At 49.2% G+C, this 19567-nt stretch overlaps 1 protein-coding gene and 1 long non-coding RNA gene across 11 annotated transcripts in view; both read left to right on the top strand.

Moving 5' to 3' along the window:
• ZNF536 (zinc finger protein 536) overlaps positions 1-19567 on the top strand; it is a 424854-nt gene that overhangs the window by 119347 nt on the left and 285940 nt on the right. The gene's annotated exons all lie outside the window — the stretch shown is intronic.
• LOC309617321 overlaps positions 3265-19567 on the top strand; it is a 465615-nt gene continuing 449312 nt past the window's right edge. The window contains exon 1 of the long non-coding RNA XR_014237941.1: positions 3265-4250. This is a non-coding gene — a long non-coding RNA (uncharacterized lncRNA). The remainder of the gene's footprint in view (positions 4251-19567) is intronic.

The raw sequence follows: 19567 nt of genomic DNA on the forward strand, positions 1-19567 counted from the left end.
TCATTAACCCATGGCGCCTCGCTTGCGCTGCTGGCCTTCTGTGTACATCGGCCTGTCCCCCGCAGTGTGGCTTGGGCGGCTGAAAAAGCTCAGTAAGAGGGATCTGGGTTGGATCTCAGTTCAAAAAAGTTCAATTTCACTGTTGCCCATGCCTGGTGTCCCCATGACCGCAGCACATCCCAAGCGTGTGAGCTGCCACACTCAGGAGGGCCCTGGAGCCCCCGGGCTAAGTGCTCCTTTGACTCGTGCAGCTGCAGGCCTGGAGCAGAGGGTGTCCGTCCTAGGGACCAGGCAGGCAGGTTTCCAGGGCGCTCTTCTAAAGGCAGTCTGCTGGGGGCGAGGCAACAAGCCTGGTTCTCTGGTGCCAGCTCTTCAGGGAGTACCGGGCTTGGCCCAGAGAAGCACAAGGACTCCAGGTCGGCCTGGGTCCACTGCCCATGGGCAGATGTTCTAGCTTCTCCCCCGCTGTTCTGCTGCCCCTGGGTCCAGGCCCGCAGACCGAGGTCCTGGGTGGGCCGGCCATGTCTGTCTTGTCCCAGCCGCTCCCAGGATGACTCTTTCATTGGGGAGTTTTCTTCGCCAAGCCTCCCCTTTCTAGAACCTGGGTTCTCGCCATCTCTCTGGGCACTGTGGGTAAACTGAGGAAACAGCTGCTCTCTAAGGGAGATTTTTTTTCCTTTCTGTAGTCCCAAGCGTCCCATCGCTGGTTCCTTTTCTTCCTTCTGAAAAGGGTGAAAAGTCAAGAATAGCTATTTATTTTGATGGTTTCGCAGTGTTGCTTTATTTTTTATTTTTTTGAAATTGTCATTGTTTTGAGACGTTCTGATTAAAATAAAAAAGGAGAATTACGAACAAAAAGTAAAATGAACACAAACCTTTTAACTTTATGTAGGAAATAAAGATCTGTGTACACAATGGTGTGCTATAAGTAAAATAAGGACAAAATGGCTTTTCTCTTTCACTGACCCAGATGGTCTTTATGTGCAAGGTATGGGCCAGGTGGTAAAAGAAAGGGGGGTTGAAAAGTCTTGTTTTTCCTTTTGTAGCTCTCCATATTTGTAACCTACTGGGGAGACCAGGCGTGTGTGTGTGTGTGTGTGTGTGTGTGTATGTGTGTGTGTGTATATGTGTGTGTGTGTGTGTGTGACAGCGATTGCCAGGTAGTGGTGCTGGCTCTCACAGTCTGGGATGATCCTCACATTGGCCCCAGCTCAGGAAGTTGGGCTAAAAGGATCCAGTGCCTTGAAGAAAAATACAAAGAGAGGCCAAGGGCCGCCATGCCCTTCCTGCTTTTAGGAGGGCAGTTGAAATAGAATTTTAAAGCAGATTCTGTATTTGAGGTTTAACCTCCAGCAAGGCTAAATTATGCTTTTATTCTCCTTAAAATGGACTGTTTGGCCATTATTGGTTCTTGTTTTAGAGTCAGAAAGAAATTGGGGGTTGAAGTCAACTAAAGACTGATTTGGTTGTGGTGCCTCTGGGGTCCATCTATTACCTGGTGAGCTGGGGCGACGGTGGAGCAGACTTCCTCGGAGTCCAGCTTTTCTGTGGAGCTAGCATGGGGGCAGGTGCGTTCAGTCAGGATTTGGGCCTGGAGGGCCCTGCTTCCCCAGGAGACAGCTCTAACCAGGGCTGCGAGTTAGCAGGGCCCCGAGAATTCACTGACCCTGGGCCTGAAAGGATGTGCCTTGTATGGAGTTAAGGCGTATCATTCTTCAGTACGGTTTAAGTCAACAGAAATGTGAGAGCCCTGCCGCCATCCTAAGCACGCATGGGTACAAATACAGAGCAGAGAGGCTGCACAGGCCACTGACCACAAGGGAGTGTGGCCTGGGCCACCTCAGAGATTAAACAGAGAGCCATGGATCCAGACTTGGGGGAGAGATCTGTGGATAAGAGCAATACGAATGAGATGCTGACCAACGACAAGGGAGCTCATGATTGTTGTGTGCGTTCTCTGTGCTCAGCACTGCACACCATTTTAGGGAAGGAAAACCAGACCTGTCCTGTGGCTCACGAGGAGCTTCATGGAGAAGCTGGCGTTGGAGCTTGGCCTTGGGGACCAGGAAGATTTTCATAAGTTGAGGCAAGGGGAAGGCCAGAGGGAAGTAGCTTGCAGAAGGCAGGAACCTGCCAGATGCATTTGGGGCTGGGGGGAGGGGCGTTTTGGAGGGGCTGAGGTGACCATTCCAGGTGGGGGCAGGAAAGGGGGGAGACGTGGGAAAACTGGGGGTGGGCTTGGTGTCGGGGGTGACGAGTAGCTCCATTTTGTTGGCACTTAGGATATATTAGGTGTGAGTGGAAGGGTGGGTCAGAGCCCAGTGGGAGAGAGGCTGCCTGCCAGGTAAGGGTATTTGTGATGAGTTGGGACGTACCCTAGAAATGGGCATTGGGAAGACTGTTTGCGCTATCTGACGCCGACCTGGGGCAGTGGACGTGGGAGTGGGGAGAAAGAACCGAACTGGACGGTGCCCTTCTCTTGTCACTCACAGTGACCTCAGAGAGAGAGGCACCGCAGTGACAGTGCTGGAGCTGGGGTGTCCAGGCTGGCCAGCCTGCCCTGGTGCTCAGCTGTAGGCAGTTTGCCCACGTCCCAGGCCAGGCCTGTGAACTGTACACAGTACGTTGGCCTTTAAAAAACAATAAAAAAGGGATTGCCCTTTAACCACCCCTCCCCCACTTTGTATTCATCAGGGTCAGACCCATTTTTCTTTCCATACATATACAAAAGATGAACTTTGGGTTATACAAGGGGTATATGCCAATGTCAAGAGCAGACAAGAACAATGGAACAATTAGCAGATTCATCAGTTCTTCTGCTTATACTTCAATTCCAAGAGTGAAATGTTAGTTTGTTCAACTCTCTGCTTTATGCCTTGATCACAGTGTGAAAGTGTTGACTAAGCTTAGCTTCCTGGTCAGAGGGTCGAGACCCATGGCTTTTAAACATGCTTATATGAAATCCAAACATTCATGGCCACTGGTGATCTTGAAATCAAGGCACAACTTATAAAACGAACACATAATTATCTTGTTTATTCAGGGTATAAATAGAGTTCATGCATTTAAAAATTTTTCTTCCCGATAAGGACTTTAGCCAGCATTTAGTCTTTAGATAGCCTCTCTCCTTAGTATACGCTCTCTATCTCTTCTCTCTCCCTCCCTCCTCCCTTTCTTCTTCCCTCCCTGCCCCCTCCCTACCCTTCTTCCTCTACTTCCCCCTCTCCCTCCATCCCTCCCTCTCCCTCTCCCCCACCCTCTCTTCCTCTCTCTCTCTCTTTCTCTCGCCCCCATTCCTCCCCCCTCCCTCTTTCCCCCTCTCCCTTCCTTCTCTCTCTTTCTCTTTCTCTCCTCAGAAGGCGAGGGACTTGTTGGACCTGCTGTGGCTGCCCCTGGAAGAGGCAGGATCAGCCTGTGGATTTCCTCCTTGGAGCCCTTCCTGCTTCCCTCACAGCATTGGCAGAGGAGGGATGGGTGCCCAGGCAGGGCCTGGTGTGCTTGGACGCATCCTTGCCACCTCCACAAATCCAGGGAAGGGCCGTGAAGCCCACACCTGCCTCTGACAGCCCAGCTGGGGACCAGATCCAGAGAGCAAGGTGGCCTGTGGATGGGACCTTCCCAGGCCCTCCCCGGTGGGGGGTGGGGGGCACGGTTTATACCCAGAATGACTCCTTAGCTCTAAGCCAGCCACTTTCGTCATGTACGCACCTCCTTTTTGATTTTTACCATACCGAGTACCACATGCTTCTAGCTTTGTTATTTTTTGAGACACACTTCTTTTAATTAAATATTATATTTAGCTTTGTCCTAAATAATAATCTCTATGAAATCTCTGGTTTGATGTACCCTCTATATATTTTTTCATATCAGACAGTAAAATAATTATTTAAGTATTAATTGTTTTTTATTTTTAAAGAAAGTACTCGAACTGTGTTTTTTCTTTTTCTTTTTCTTTTTAAATTTATTTTTATTTATTTATTTTTGGCTGTGTTGGGTCTTCGTTTCTGTGCGAGGGCTTTCTCTAGTTGCGGCAAGTGGGGGCCACTCTTCATCGCGGTGCGCGGGCCTCTCACTATCGTGGCCTCTCTTCTTGAGGAGCACAGGCTCCAGACGCACAGGCTCAGTAGTTGTGGCTCACAGGCCTAGTTGCTCCGCGGCATGTGGGATCTTCCCAGACCAGGGCTCGAACCCGTGTCCCCTGCATTAGCAGGCAGATTCTCAACCACTGCGCCACCAGGGAAGCCCTAATTGTTTTTTAGATAGGAGTTTTTTTGTGTATCACCTAAAACCGTCTTGTGTGCCAGCGTGCAAGCCTTTGGGTATCACCGGGTCGATCCATTGGAATGTTTGCACCCAGCCAGCTTCCTAGGATCTAGTTCAAGTTACTCCATGAAGGCACTGCCTCCCCAGGCCCTGGGGAAGCCCCTTCCCAACCCCTCCAGAAAGTTCTCCTCGACTCCTCGATCTCATGGCCCTGCCCTCAGAATCCCTAATTGTCATTTAATCATGCGCTGCTCTGGTCACATCTGACAATGCTGTGAGCAGTTGCTGGGCCATGCTTTCTGACTCTGTCTCTTCTCTTTTTGATGGCCAAAGTGTCTGGTCAATTGAGCTAGCTGTGTCAGTCTGTCTGTCAGTTCTGTCTATACATCTATGTATCTCTCTATCCATCTGTCCGTCCTATCCACTGCCCCTCTCTGTATCTATGTATCTATCATCCTTGTGTCTATGCCCAATATCTATCTATCTATCTATCTATCTATCTATCTATCTATCTATCTATCTATCTATCTATCTATCATCTCCTATTCTCCCCCCATCCCCACTTTCTTTCATCCTCTTTGATGAGCCAGACACTGCTTTAGGCCCTGGGAATATAGCAGAGAACAAAACAAAGTCCCTGCCCTCATGTAGCTGACATTCTAGTTGGAGAAGTCAGGCAATAAACAAATAACCGAACAGATGAAGAAACCAGAAACTGATCTGTAGGGACACACGCCATACAGAGTATTGAAACAGGGAGATATGAAGCAGAGAGACCAGGACAAGCTGAGGCTGAGCGATCAGGGAGGGCCCCTCTGGGGAGGCTACATTGGGTCTAAACGCTGAAGGCCAAGGCAGAACCCTGCCAGGATGGGGCAGCACCTGGACAGAGGGCAGAGCTCATGTAGAGGCCGTGAGGCAGGGGCAGGCTTGATGACTGAGGTGCAGAGAGAAAATTCAGATAGAAGAATGAAACTGTATTTGATTCTGACTTTGACAAGGATAAAGTTTTTCCATTTCTCACTTCCTAGGGGCTACAGTCCCTTTTCTATGTAAGAAAGTCCAACCCCTCAGCTCTGAAAGCCCCTGTGTCAAATCCCTTCTGCTGGGGAGCTTTGGAGGCAGTGCCATGTTGTCCCCTGCGAGGTTGGAGGGCTGAAGGGGAGCACACCATGATGAGGTGACCGCTGACATGCTAATATTTCATTTTAATCTTGAGTGCCAGGTTACTTTCCAAATGAAGTGTCTCAGGCAAGCCTCTAACTTACATGAAATAAAAGAGTTTAATGCTAATTAAATATCATCTGACTACTGAAGCCATATTTATTGATGGTCTAAAAGAACATCATGGAGGTGGGTAGACTGGGAACGTGTCTCCACTAGAAACGTACCTTCGAGTCCCGGGACTCCTGCATTTCAGGCTCGCACACCCCACGCGTGGCGAAGCTCACGCGGGTGGGACCCCAGAGCCGCCCCTGCAGCTTCCTCTGCCGGATACAGAGATCAGTGCCTTTCATGTGGGTTTGGTTCAGGAGGTCTGGGTGGGGCCCAGGCTGCTCGTTTTTAACCAGGTCCCAGGAAGTGCTGATGGCGCTGGTCCAGCTGCACGGTGAGTAGTAAGAGGCTAGAACAGACCAGGGTGAGCCGGCTCTGACCCTGGCTCCTGGCACCACTGCTCACAGGGAGTGACGGCCCTGTGTGGAGTCGCCCACTGTCCTGGTCTCACCCACCCCCTCCATCTTTCCTTCCTCCCTTCTTTATCCCAGACCTTCCTCCTCCTCCTTCCTGTCCCAGCCTTGCTGTCGCTCCCCCAAGGCCAAGAACGGGGTGATTCCTTCCGGTTGTTAAGGTCTTCATGCAGGGTTTGACCCAGTCTTCCACCATTTGCCTCGTCTTTGGTTGTCTGATTGCCCTACCCAGACTTGGAACAGCTCAAGGGCAGAGCCTCCATTCCAGCCTCTTACTTCTGTGCCCCCAGGCGAGTGCTTCTCGAGAGGGCAAGGACGGGGATGTACTTCCTGACCCTCTGTAAACAGGGACTCGCGTGGGGCAGAACTGGCCTCAGCAGCCATGTGTTGGCTGAGCTTGGTAGGCAGGGCCTGGAATGTGAGGTCGCGCTCTCCTGTCTAGCCTCCGGCTTTCCTTTGGTGAGGCTTCTCTGGGCTGTGTCTTCCCTTCCCTCTGATCAGCAGCCTCCTAATGGCATAGACGAGGGATGCACGGCTCTAATGCTGCAGGGCTGAGAGCGTCCTCATCAGTGAACAGGGTGTGACCTCTTGGAGGTGCACGCCCCAGTGGTTGCCCATGGCAATGGGTCCAGTGTTGCTAGACCTTTGGATTTTTCTAGAGAGGTCAGAAATCTGGATTTTCAGATGGAACTCAGCCAGTTTTTGCAAGTTGAAAATCCTTACATGATTTTCTTAAATCATCACATAAGCCAAACTGAACATATGTGTCAGTGGATTTTGGCAAGTAGGCCTCAGGGTGCAGTGTCTGGTGCTGATCAATTCTGGGGATGATTCCATAGATCCTGCTGGGAGAAGCTAGGGGGCCTGAAGGAGGTGGCCTGCTTGAAGATGGCTTCTCAGCAGCTCACCTTGCCTGGGGAAGGGGAGTTGGGTGGAAAGGGCTCTGAGGACTCAGGATCCATTCTGCAAGAGTGGGCCCTGATGTGGCTTTCAGGCCTCGGGAAAACTCATTCTTCCATATCAGCTTGTCTGCATCCACCTATAATTAGCATCTGAAATTTCTAAATGAACTGCCTAATCAAGTAAATTTAGCAAACTTACTGTGAAGTGCTACGAAATCCTCTCCCTCCAACTGTCCATACGGACACCCGCACCACCTTGCTTGCCTATGCTATTTGCAACTGAAGCTGCTTATGTGTGCTGTCTGGCAGCCCCGCAGACAGCCCATTTATGTGACCTATAATGAGTTTATTAGTGTTTCACTGCCTTGTTGCTATTAAGTTTTATCAGTTTCAGCTTCAAGAACACAAGGTTAAATTTTCAGTAGAGTTTTCTCAAAGTTTGAGAGGGATTAAGATTGTTAAAACTGTGTCCAAATGGTGGGTCCATGTATTTATTTTCAAGATATTATTTCTGCCCACTAAGAGATTTTGATCTCTTATTTATAAATTTAACACTTTTCTGATGTTCAGAATGGCAGCACAGGGCTCGAATTTTATATTGCACACTACACATGAATGCATTAAATGTAGAGGATCAAACTGAAGCTGTAGCAAATGGAGCGGGACCCGTTGGTGACTGTGCAGCCCGAGATGTTGGTACCCCTGTCCCAGGGTGCGGCTAGGACTGGCTGTTGCTTTGACCTGTTAAATAAACATCATAAAGAAAGAGGGAAAATTCTCCCACAAATTACAAAAGGATGAGTTATTATATTATTTTCTCCCGGTACCATAAGATAAGCAGGTTCTTCTGTGAAAATACGTGCATGTGTAATTGAATATTATTTACCTGGATCCCTTCTGTAATTCTTGAGCAAAGTTTTTAGGAGAAACCCTAAAGGAGTCTCTGCATTGGCTGCAATCAGAATAAAGTGGTTCCACTTTTAGGTTAAGAGAAAAAAAAAAAAAACAGTAATAGGCTGAGCTGCTATTATGGAAAGTTTATTATAATTGATATATAAGCTAGCTGGGGGCTTAAGCACAGAGCAGTTGGAAAATTTAGCTAGCTCCTGGATCCAATTTAAAAAAATCTATGTCATGTCCACAGTGGGGAGATGGCCATAGCTGCAAAAGCCCTCCGTCGTACATGGAGACACACCTGTGGCATTCTCTTGGTTCTATGCTGTTTGGGATGTAGAATGCTCTAAATCCTGTCATTACTGCCTTATAGACGACAGACACTTCAAGCAGTTCTCCATTTATCTGAGATTACCAGTTAAACTCGTTAAAAAGCAACTCTGGCTTGTTCACTCAATTGGCTGTGGGGAAGATTTCGTGTTCTTGAGCGACAGTGTGGCTTTGATTAGTGGAGTGCTATACTTTTTAGGGGAGACCTTTGCTAACTTAATTTATGACCCTGGTTGATGGCGTCTGTGCTGGGGCATTACGTATTTCCCCAACTATTGTACCTGGTGTCAATAAAGGCGCATTTAGGGAGATCTGAAATAAAACTCCAGGGCGTTTTTGTTCTTTGGGGAAGCAATGCACCATAAACATTTTGGGCTTGAGCCAACAGCTTTCCCTGACCGCGATTGCAAATTACTGTAGTATGTATAGATTGCCAGTAGAACACTATTTGAGGAAACCTGTATTTTATAGAATGTCACTTTTATGCACAATCCAGGCAAAAGAATAAAAAAACTAATTTAGCCAGCAGACAGTATTCTTTTGAATGAGGATTATGAAAAAAATATTTACCAAAAAACAAGCTCTAAATATGGCTTTTTATTTAATCATTATTACATCAATCATCAATATCAATACTTAATAGCAACCTGATAATGTATCCAGTAGGTGAAACAGCTATTAAAAAGTGTAAAAAAAGATTAATCAGGCGCAGGTGATATTAATGCTCTCCAATTATTTAATGATAAGTACATATTTTTGAAAGTGTTTTTAATAATCGACTGTAATATTAGTTTGCAAAAATGTAATTTCTTCTTAATTTTGCACCTTAGCTTCTTTGTGCCGGGTACAAAGGTAGTATATTTCTGTAGTTATTGTTTGCAGCACTCCGTGTAAAAAATCACGTTCATTTCAAGAAGCTGTTATGGTATTGATTCTGGTAAAGACTTCCATTAACTGACCAATCTAAATCTCATAAGTGATGTCAGGATAGTTATGCATTTGCTTGGTTCAAGTATTCAGCCATTATGTTAGAATGCAGGCAGTGTCTGAATATGGCTGTTAAATTATTTCTAAATACCGAACCAGAACAGCTTAACAGTTCTGCAGTTTGAGACTGACACAAAAATGACAATCTGCCACCTCTTTGTTTTTTAAATATTAACGTTGTATTGGGATAGTATTTTTGGAGTAAAAACCTGTGGCACGAGAGGATAAGTGACATAAACAAAGGCAGCTGGGCTTCATGAAATAATGGAACAATAAGGCCCTTGCAGCCGTTCTCATCACTCCAGTATGTTAATTAGCATTCTGTTGTGGCCGCAACACTGAAAACATGTAATCTGTATTGGTGTACAGTACAGCTGTGAACACACATTCTTTTTTGTGAGTCCCTGGAGTTAGCCTTGCCATTGGCATATGCGTTTGGGCCAAAAGTCAAGCCATCGCCACTAAAATAGCACACTATAGCAGCAAAATGTCATTTGTCTTTTCTTATTTTTTTTTCTCCCCTCAATGCCACATGCTATCCAGTGATGTAATCCAGTATCACTGCATCTGCCTCCCTGCTCTATTTTTGCAGGAGGGCATCTGAGGGGGCTGGGATGCCAGCAAGCAGGAGGATTTAAAAGGCAAGTGGCCCCAGAAGGGTCAAATTTAAAAATCAGTTCTTTCTTTTTGCATTATTTGTCTAAAAATATTTTTTTTAAATGCATAGATTTTTAAGTATCAAGGACCCAGAATCCGCTGCTTGTTTCCCTGCGGGGAGGGGGAGGCAGCTAATTCATAAGGAAAAAGAATCTCAGTAAACTTTACCGTTATTTATCATCTATATTTCGAACCTGATTCACAGTCCTTCATGCATGTAATACCCACTTGGGGGTGGGGTTTGTTCTTCCCATTTCAGAGCTGAAGAAACTGAGGCTGAAGCATGGCCCAAAGATGGACTCTAATTGCAGGGGCTTTCTGACCTCTGCACGCAGGCAATGGATGGCTGCAGAGAGTGAAAATGATTGGTCGTTTTGAGGCAAAGGGGTTAGTACCAGTGAGCGGAGGCAGCCAGTGGCTGGGAGCAGTAACTGGGGCCTTCAGAGGCAGGACTCGGAAAGACCCCTCTTGCGTGATCTTCTGCTCACGTGTGGCTGTCTGGGAGCCGCCCCTGGTACTGCCGGAACATGGCCCTGGGTTCTTTCTGATACCAGTTTTGGAGGCAGGAGGAGAAGACCGGGTTTCAGCGTTGTTGTCACAGGAGCTTGACTAAGTGGCCAAAACCTGCTTGGATTTTTATCTGATAGCATTTGGCTTGAAAAGCGAAAATGGTTCCATTTCGATTTTCCCTGGTTTCAAAGTAATTCAGCTTTCTTTGTATGTGTTTGTGCAGCATCCCCAGCACAGGACACTTATACACACACACAAACACACACCCACACACACACGCTCATACATACTCTTGTTCATGAAGTACGTATCCCTTTGCAAAATATTTTTTGAATCAAAAATTACATTTTCTAGCCCTTCAAATGTATTATAAATTCAAATAGGGACTACCCACTTGTTAAAACTTTTCCTGCATTTCAGATTAATTTTATCCATCCCCCATCACCATCTGATCTGACTATACCAAAGGAGATTTTTAAAAAGAAAAAAAAGACCCAAAAAACCAACACCAAAACCAAACCAAACCAAACCAACCAAAAAAACCCCATCAGCTCTAAAGGAACTTTCAGACTCTGCGGGCAAAGCTTCTTGTTGTCTCTTTCTGAAAAATGAGAATGAATACTTAGCTCAAGATTTTTCTTTTAGTCTACCTCAAACCTGATTGAAAAATTACCCCCACCCCATAGAGAAAACACAGCATCTGGGTCACCATGCTGATCCAATTTGGTTCTGCTTTTGGACTGTGGAGGAATCAAATGGTCTGGCGTTTAGGTGATGTGAGTGAGTGTCCACCTGGGAGCAGATGAGGTTAAAGGTTAATAGCACTTGCTTTTTTTCTTTTTTTTAATTCCAGCAGAACAGAACTCTTTTACACTTGCCTGGCCCCTATCCTGAGTCCCACGTCCAACTCCACAGCCTTCGGAGAGGCCTCAGTTGGCATCTTTGCTCAGACTTGCCTGGCTGAGGTAGGGCAGGACTGACACTAAGATTTTAGGTCTGTTGTTCCTCTTTTCCTGGAAACTCACCCCATCCCCCCTTGGTTAATGGCTCTTTAAATATTGAAATGCCTGGAAAAACAAAACAAAATAAAATAAAACGCAGGCTGTCAAAGAGATAAGAACAACAACAACAACAAAAATGTTGGTATCTTTTAGAATTTGTCTTCCTAGTGGTAAAAGTATATAATTAATAGGAGAATTTTCCTCCAGATGTGGCTATACTATAATAGAGCCTTATAAATGCTACAGAAAGAAAAATTGCTTGGAACGAAGGCGTCCTCAATGAGAGCACACCTGGGTCTGACAAAGATTGCATTTAGGGACTGCTGTGCTATCACAACGCAGAGAAAGACCAAGTCTCCGGGAGCAGCTGGAGAGAAAGCCCCGGCAAATCTGCATGCAAATAGCAGCACATTGTTAACTTAATCAGATGCCGAGGAAAAGATGTGCCAGAACCGCGAGGATGATCTACATACACGGAGGGACAGCGGCCTGGGCTGCCATGGCCGCTGGGCGAGGATGGGCCTGGAGCAAGGTGCAGTCGGGCTGGCCCGGCCTACCCACTGCCTGCCCATTTGCCCCAGCCTGCAGTCGATTTATCACAGAATGCTTGGTGCGCTCTTTGAAAAGATAGAAATGATGGAGTATATTTCAATTGGGAGGAAGCTTTTTTTTTATGGTGATACAGGTATTGGTATTATTTTGCCTGACTCCATAAGTCCAAATAAAAAATATTTCTGCTTAAATATCCGGGTGCATGAAGATAAGAAATAGTGCCCTCGAGTGTATAAAGAAAGAGATCTTTTCATTAAAAAAAAAAGATGCTCTCTATAGAGTGAAGTGCTGAGTATATATTGTACCTTAAGAAGTGGAAGACACCTGTTATTTATATTTTATATTAATATTAATGGACATATATATTTTAAATCCCCTCCATCTTTTAGTCTAGCACCGTAAAAAATAAAAAGTAATACTATTTAATCACCCACAGCTTAATAGTGCCTTAGTTGTTTACTGCCATCGCACTAATTGCTCTGTACTAATGTGTTTTTCTGTGATATCCAGTAGTGCTAAGAGAACAGAGATCCATAACCAATTAAATATAGTGTTTTTTATGTTAAAAATATATCTGATGAGGCTAGAAAGGGAACAGAAGCTGCCCTTAACGAAGGCGCATTGGCACCGTCTGGGAGCCCAGGAGAAGGTGCCCGCGTTGCCTCTTTTGCGCAAAGACAAAGGGGGTAATTTTTTTGGCAAGAAAACAAACCCGAGGAAAGCACAACAAACTGAATGTTTCCTTCCCCCGCCCCTCCCTCCTGCAACTCCTTGGGCTGCTTCTGGGCTCTCTCTTCCAGTGAGGCAGAGTTTGACTCGGGAGGGAGAAAGGGGGAGCGGCCACCCGGTGGTGCGGCGGGCAGGCGGCCGGGAGGAGCGGGGCTGGTCCCCGGTTGGGCTGGGGCCCGGCGCCCGCGAGCCGGAAGGGCGCCCGTTCCGGCGCAGGCTGCCCACGGCAGAGGGCTCATCGGGGAGCATTGTTGTTGGCTCCAGAAGGAGCGAAGCGTCCCGGAGATCGGGCCGCGCGAGCGCGGCTCTGGGCGGGAGGAAGGTGAGGGGAAATCCGACCAAACAGCGTTCTTAACAATTTCCAAAGACGGTGGGAGTGACAAAGGAACGCAGGACGCCGCCGCCGCTGCCTGGGCCCGCGCTGTTTCCTGGCGAAATCACTAGTCGGGGACGGGAGCCGACCACAGGGCAGCCCGCCGCCCGCGTTCGCTGGCGGCGCGCCCGGTGGTGCAGCGGCCCTGGGCCGAGCGCTGCCCCCGCCGGCCCGCCGCCTGCCAGCCGGCCGGGCCCCGCCGAGCGCCACACTTCACCTTACGGAGGGGAGATAATGAGATCAATTAAAGGCGCCGTCACCGCGCCGAGACAGCTGCTGGCGCATAGTAATCACCGGCGGGGCCGGTGCGCAGGGGCGCCCCGCTACTGCTACCTGCGCCGGGCACCAGCACGCGCCGGCCCACTCGGGCCCCAGCCCAACCGGGGCCTGCGCCCTGCTCGCATCCTCTGCCGGGGGAACTCACCTCTAGGCTGCCCCGCGCTGCCAGCCCAGCCCGTGGGAGGGTCCTGGACCGGCGCCTGCACGTGTGCATGGGTGCATGCTTGCGGGGACATGTGTGGGTGGGTGTCCACGTGTGACTATACCCTGAAGGTGCATGTAAGTGTGACACTGTGTGAGCTTGAATGTGCGGGTGTGCGACTGTGTGCATGAGTGTGTGGGTATGAGTAGATGAATGTGTGTGTGTGAGTGTGCATGAGTGTTTGCATCATGTGTACGTGAATGGGTGTATTTCAGTGCTTATGGCAGTGTGGGTGTGCATGTGCATGTATGTGAGAGCTCTCTGCACATGCATGAGTGTATGTGCATAAGCATGTGTGTACACGTGTGGAGCATGTGTATTTGCAGATGAGTGTGATTCTGTTTGTGCACACATGCCTGTGTGTGCGTTTGAGGATTGTGCGTGTAGACAGCCTAAGTGAGAGCTGAATGTATGTGTCTGTGTCAGTGGTGAGTGTGGGTAATGAGTGCGTGCATGTGGGTGTACGTACATGAGCATAAATGTGTGCGTGACTCCATGTGAGTGTGGGCTTGTGTGCTGGGGGGTGGGTGTTGTGGCCCCCTCCTTCAGTCCCTTGCTCTCCAGTGGCTCCTTGGATGCCTGGGTTTCCCTGTGGGCCAATGGTCCTGAGAAAGTGCCATATGCTGTGTGTCTGTGGTCCACACCTGGCATTCCCCCACCATATGTACCTATATGTTGATGGCATGGGTGGCTCCCCATCTCCTGACCTCCATCTCCGTGTCTTCCCCACTGTGAATTTGTGTCTGTAGGCTCCACCCTGGTCAGCCCCTTCAGAAGGGCCTGGTTCCAGAGGCAGTGGGGAGGTCAGGACATGTGTGCCTTGCCATCTGGATCCCCCATGACTATAGAGCAGATAATGACCTGCCCAGGTGCCACAGCCCCATTTCAACTTAGCCCATATTGAGCACCTATTGGATGCTCTTCACTTTAGCCCTTGAAGGCCAGACAGATTCTCACTTTAGAAAACAGAATGGGTGAGGGCCCAGAGAAGGGCGGGAGAGAGATGTCATCCTAGTGACGGCTCACTTGGAGACTTTGCATTTGTTTTCCTGTCTGAAATGCTCTTCCTTTGGATCTTCATGTGGCTTTCAGCTCAACAGTCCCCTCCCCTCCGGACCACTCTGCGCATCCTGGGTCCCCTTCAGCCACTCTCTTGCCGTGTTTTGTGTCTTCATAGTGCTTCTTGCTGAAATTGCCACCTTCACCGGCTCCCTTGATTTTTGCCTCCTCCCCCATTAAAGCCCTCACTCCCTGGGGCCAGACCTTGCTGGCATGTTTGCTGCTGCATCAGCACCTGGTATAGTGGCCGGTGCACAGTGGGTGCTGCGGGAACAGGCATCTGCTACCTGGCCATCCCTGGGGTCCTGGGGAAGCCCAAGGTAGCCAGTGTCTGCCCTGTGGGCTGGAGTCCACAGCCACCTTGCGATGGAGGCTCTGGAAGGTTCTCTGAGAGACCATCACCGAGAGACCTGATGTGGCCCAACACTGGGGCAGAGATGTGAGGGACATGTGGTGGTGCCCACAGGGGACAGTCTCAGTCCCTGATGGAGCTGCAGCCCCTGCAGCCTCGGGAAGTGGCCAGAGTCCTGGCAGGTCCTTGTTTGGGCCTCACTTATAGAACTGGTTGTGCGGGTTCTTAGGTGCCCAGCAGGCTCCCTTGGCCACTCGCCTTCAACTGCGTCCTCAGAGGGCCAGAAGACTCCTGGAGTCTAATTTCAACTCTGTCTCTGACCTTGATGTGCCCTTGAACAAGGGGTTTGACCTTGCTGTAACTCAATCTCGTCTTTGAGATGGTCTGAGTGCCTGTCCTGCCTTCCTGCTATGGGTGGTGTCTTCTAAAAAAGAACAGAGCAGTGTTTCCCGACCCTGTTGTTGTCCCCACCTTGACACCACTTCTGACGTTGTTTTGTCCTCTGACTCTCCTGAAGTGATGCTGTGGGCACTGAATTGGGGCGGTTTGGCTCCTTCTGAGATGGTGGGAAACTCCTGGCCACTCTTGGAGGCTCCCCTTTAGATTCAATACTGTTGTCCCCAGGTCCCTGCCCTGTTCCCCGAGGTCCATGCCCTGTTCCTTCCTCTTTCTGTCTTCTACACTGCCCAGCCTTGGTCCCTTCTGCTCTCAGTGAGCAGCAAATAAAATGGGGCATGGGGGGGACAGCTGAGAGGAGCCCCTACTGACAAGTTTCTGATGGAAAGAAAAGAAGGACATCTCCAGTGCCTGTTAAAAGGGTTGGAATAGCCTGTCTCCACTCTGGACCTCCCAGGGGGCAGAGTTGCTCTGAAGTGGTTCACTCCAACTGCCCTGACTCCTAAGGGCCTGCTGTGTGTGAAACGCTGTGCCAGGTGCTTTGGGCCCTTGTCTCACTGACCCCAAGTGACCTTGGTGTGTCTCTGAATTTCTGAGTCCTGGGGGTGAGGAGTGTGGGGAGGGGGTGATGACTCCAGCCCCATCAAATGCCTGGCATGTAGGGAGGACCAGTTGGAAATAATGTATGTGCAGTACTTTGAAAACTTCCTATAAATATGATTTGAGACATTAAGAATGTTGCTTTTATTTTTCTTTCCCAAACATGAGCTATTTTGAAGTTTATGTATTCTCTTGGCTGGAGCTTACACAAAAATTTTGGGGAAAGGTATGAACAAAACGTCCCCACTCCTCCTTGGTCTAGCTGGTCATGGGTCTACCTATTAAATGTCCCCGGGGTGGGGAGCCCCAGTCCAGTACTAGGGGGATGGCTAGCCCGAGCTGTGCCCTGTGTGTCATTATTACAGCGAGGTAGGTCTTGATTCTCCTTAAGACAGTGATGGCCCCCTGTCTGGCAAAATGGATTTCTGGCCGCTGTCTTCTCCACGGAGCCCTTTGCAGCCTGAGTAGGTCATGGGGATACTTGAATGTAATTAAATAAATTTGTTAAGCACTTTCTATTGAGTTGATTCTTGTTCGAATGAAATGGAAGGAGGGTGACCGGGACATGTGGTCATTGCCAGGAGGTCTAAGATCTGGAGAGGGTGAAGGGTGGAGAGGTTTTGGGGTGAGGACCTGAAAAGGAGGGTTTGGGAGGAGAAAGGGGAAGGGCTGGGCACAGCAGGTCAGGGGGAGACAGGCTGGCTGTCCAGGGACTGAACAGGGCGAGTGCAGAGCAGAGAGGCCCTGGGCTGGGGGGCTGTCATTGCAGTGGCCACAGCAGACACTGCAAGGGACAGGGGTAAGTCAGATGATACTGACTTCGACTTCGCCAAGCTGTGCAGCTTTCCTGGACTAATAGTGACAGTTGGTGACCGAACACTGTGCTAAGTGCCTTCTTGCCCTGCCTGATATCTGCTCCACGGCAGTCCTGAGGAAGGACTTGAGGATGGCGTTCTGTGGATGAGGGAGCGCAGACTAGAGGGTCACTGAACTGGTGAGTTGCGGGGGAACATCAGAGCACGGCCCAGTGCCAGGGAGGACGTACTACTCTCTACACCCCCCCCCATGTTGGGCAGCTCCAGCAGGGGACTATGCCGAAGACCCCCAAAATGGAAGTAAACACAAAATGATGGAAAGCCCCAGCCCCAGGTAGGGGGGCATTCTTTGGGGAGGGCCTTTTTCCAAAAACAGAATGTTTTTGCCAGCAGTCAGCCTTTTGTCCTGTCTTTACGTGGCCCAATTAGGCAATCGCGCCCCTAATTAGCCAGCCTAAGGCCCTCTTTGTTGCCTGCTTAGAAATTCGCACACGGGCTTGAACGTTGGCAGGAAACTTTGTCCATGACACTGGAGGTGCATGTAAGCGTTGGAGATGGGCCCACGCTGTGAAGTCTGGCCTGGACTCTGTTACCCGGCCCAGCCAGGCCCGTCCATCCCCCGAAGAGCGTGGTGACTCGGCCCTAAGAAGCTTCGAGGCCAAGTGAGTCTGAGTTATGAGTGGCCAAAAAGAGGTGAGATATTGAAGAATCATAAATATTAATTTTTTTAGCACTCTATAATTCAAAAGTGACTCAACTGATTTGTCTCAAACTCTGCAGGAAAACTTAGCTGTGGCCTCAGATGTGAGTGCTCTTAGACCAGAAGGAATCTCGCGGCCTCAGATGTTTCGCCTTAAGGCACTAGGGGTGAGCGTCACAGCCCTGTGCCTCCCTTGGAAGTGCAGCTTCTTGAGGGCGGGAGTGGGCCATTTTCCAGAAGGCTCACATCTGACTGCTTCTCAGCAGGAACCTGCCCTATGGTCACCTAGGTGCCCAACACGTGTTTCTACATCACTGACACCAGTCATACCCCCATAGTGAGACCATTTCTTGTGATTAGATCAATGCTTTTTGGCACTTGCTATGTGCCTGGCACTGTGCTAGGGACTGAATGCCAGACGAGGTCATGGTTTAAATTCTGGGCAGGGAGAGGGGTGGGGGGACAAGGAACGGGGGGATGACAGAGGATACATAGCCAACAAATACACGAGCAGAGGAAAAGCGGGTGGTGTGACAGGGAGGGGTGCCTGAGGCAATGGTGGTAGTCTTGGGAGGCCTCCCTGAGGAAGTGACCTTTGATGGCAGACTTGCAGCAGAGTAAGATGAAGCTAGACATCCAGACAGAGGGGAGCCCTTGGGGACCCAGGTCTTGAGGTGGCAACAGGACCGCGTGCCGGAGGAGCTGGGCCAGAGCGTGAGGGCCAGGGAGGAGAGATGCAGTGAGATGAGGCCACGGTGGTGCCCAGGTCACATGGGACTTGCGGGCCGGGGCAAGGGGCTAATTCCCAGGGTGATGGGCAGCCTTGAAGGGTTTGGGCAGGGGAGCCTTGTGATGTGACTTAGGTTGTAAACAGTCTGCTGTGGGGATGACAGGGGACTGGGTGAGAGAGGACGATGGTAGGGACAGGAGAGGGATGGAAACAGTCAAGGTCTGTAGGGAGACAGAGCTGACCTGATGATACCCAGGCCCTTTTATTCCATCTCTGGGCCCCTTAGCCTCCATCCAAATAGCTTTAATGTATCAAAGCATTGCTAAATGAATTTCCATGAAGTTTACTACAGGGAAAACCAGCATATATTTCTTATTTAAATTCTTTTGTTGGAAGGGAGCAAGCAGGGAGGAGAGAATGCTTTTTTCCCCCTGGTCTAGATCTCCTTAGAATGTCCATGTGAGACGTTTTGAGTAAAGCAGACTTTCTTCTGTTCACACTGGCTGATGTGTTACTCACTGCCCGCTGGTCGCTGCCCACCCCTGCCACCGGCCGGCGCAGGGACAGTCATACTCCTATCCCGCTTCCCACGTGAGGGCTACCGACGCAGTTATTACAAGAAAGTTGTCCGATTTGGATTGAGTCTGAACACATCTGCTTTGTTGACTGGACACTACGTAATTCCTTCAGCATCGTGTGTGCAAAGCTCTTCTTTTATGGTTTGGCCAAGTTGCTGCAACTGCAGTGGTCCAGCGTTAGCCATTCATTTCCTCTAAGACGTCTGGGTGGAAAAATCTACAAAACAATAATAGATCAATACATTTAAATTAGAACTTTCAAAAATTCAATAATGGTATTTACAAATTAATAAAGCACTGTAAAGAAAATATCTGCACTTCTTTATTTAGGGATACAGTTAATTTTTTCATTGATTAAGCATTCTTTTGGTGGGTGGGATGTGGGCAGGGAAATGTTTTTTCTAAGAAGGAAGTCCTGTGTGGAAATGTCTCTAGACCCCCACATAAGTTACTAATGCATTGCACAGACAGGGATCCCTGGGAGGGGAGGGGAGGAACTGTGGCAGAGGTGGGAATGCACTGGGTCACGTGCGACCCGAGTGGTGCTGGTGGGGATGGACGTAGTGACAGGCGTGCAAGTCCCTCTGACTTCAGAACATATGGGGGCTCACCGTGTTAAGGAAATTTGGTATAGGAAATCATCATTTATCAAACATACATCAGGGAGCCATTCTTCTTTGTTCAAAAGAATTCCCCATAGAAATCCTCAAAATTAGCCAACTTACTCTTGTGCATCTGGAATAAAATGCAGGTTTTTTCCCCCCTAAAAACAATGAATGTGACTCAAGTTTTCAGGACTGTACTTACTTCATCAAGCAAGGTAGAGCCCCTTCTGGCTCGAGCCTGGGGTGTGCCCCGTGTGGGGCGTGAGCAACCTGAGGGGACACGGTGGAGGCCACTCCAGCCCTGCTGGCCGCTCTGGCAGCTGGACATGGGTGTGGCCTCAGCCATGGGCTCTCCTGCAGCCCCA

This window comes from Balaenoptera borealis, assembly GCF_965194805.1.
Source record: "Balaenoptera borealis genome assembly, chromosome: 19".
Taxonomy (NCBI): Eukaryota; Metazoa; Chordata; class Mammalia; order Artiodactyla; family Balaenopteridae; genus Balaenoptera; species Balaenoptera borealis.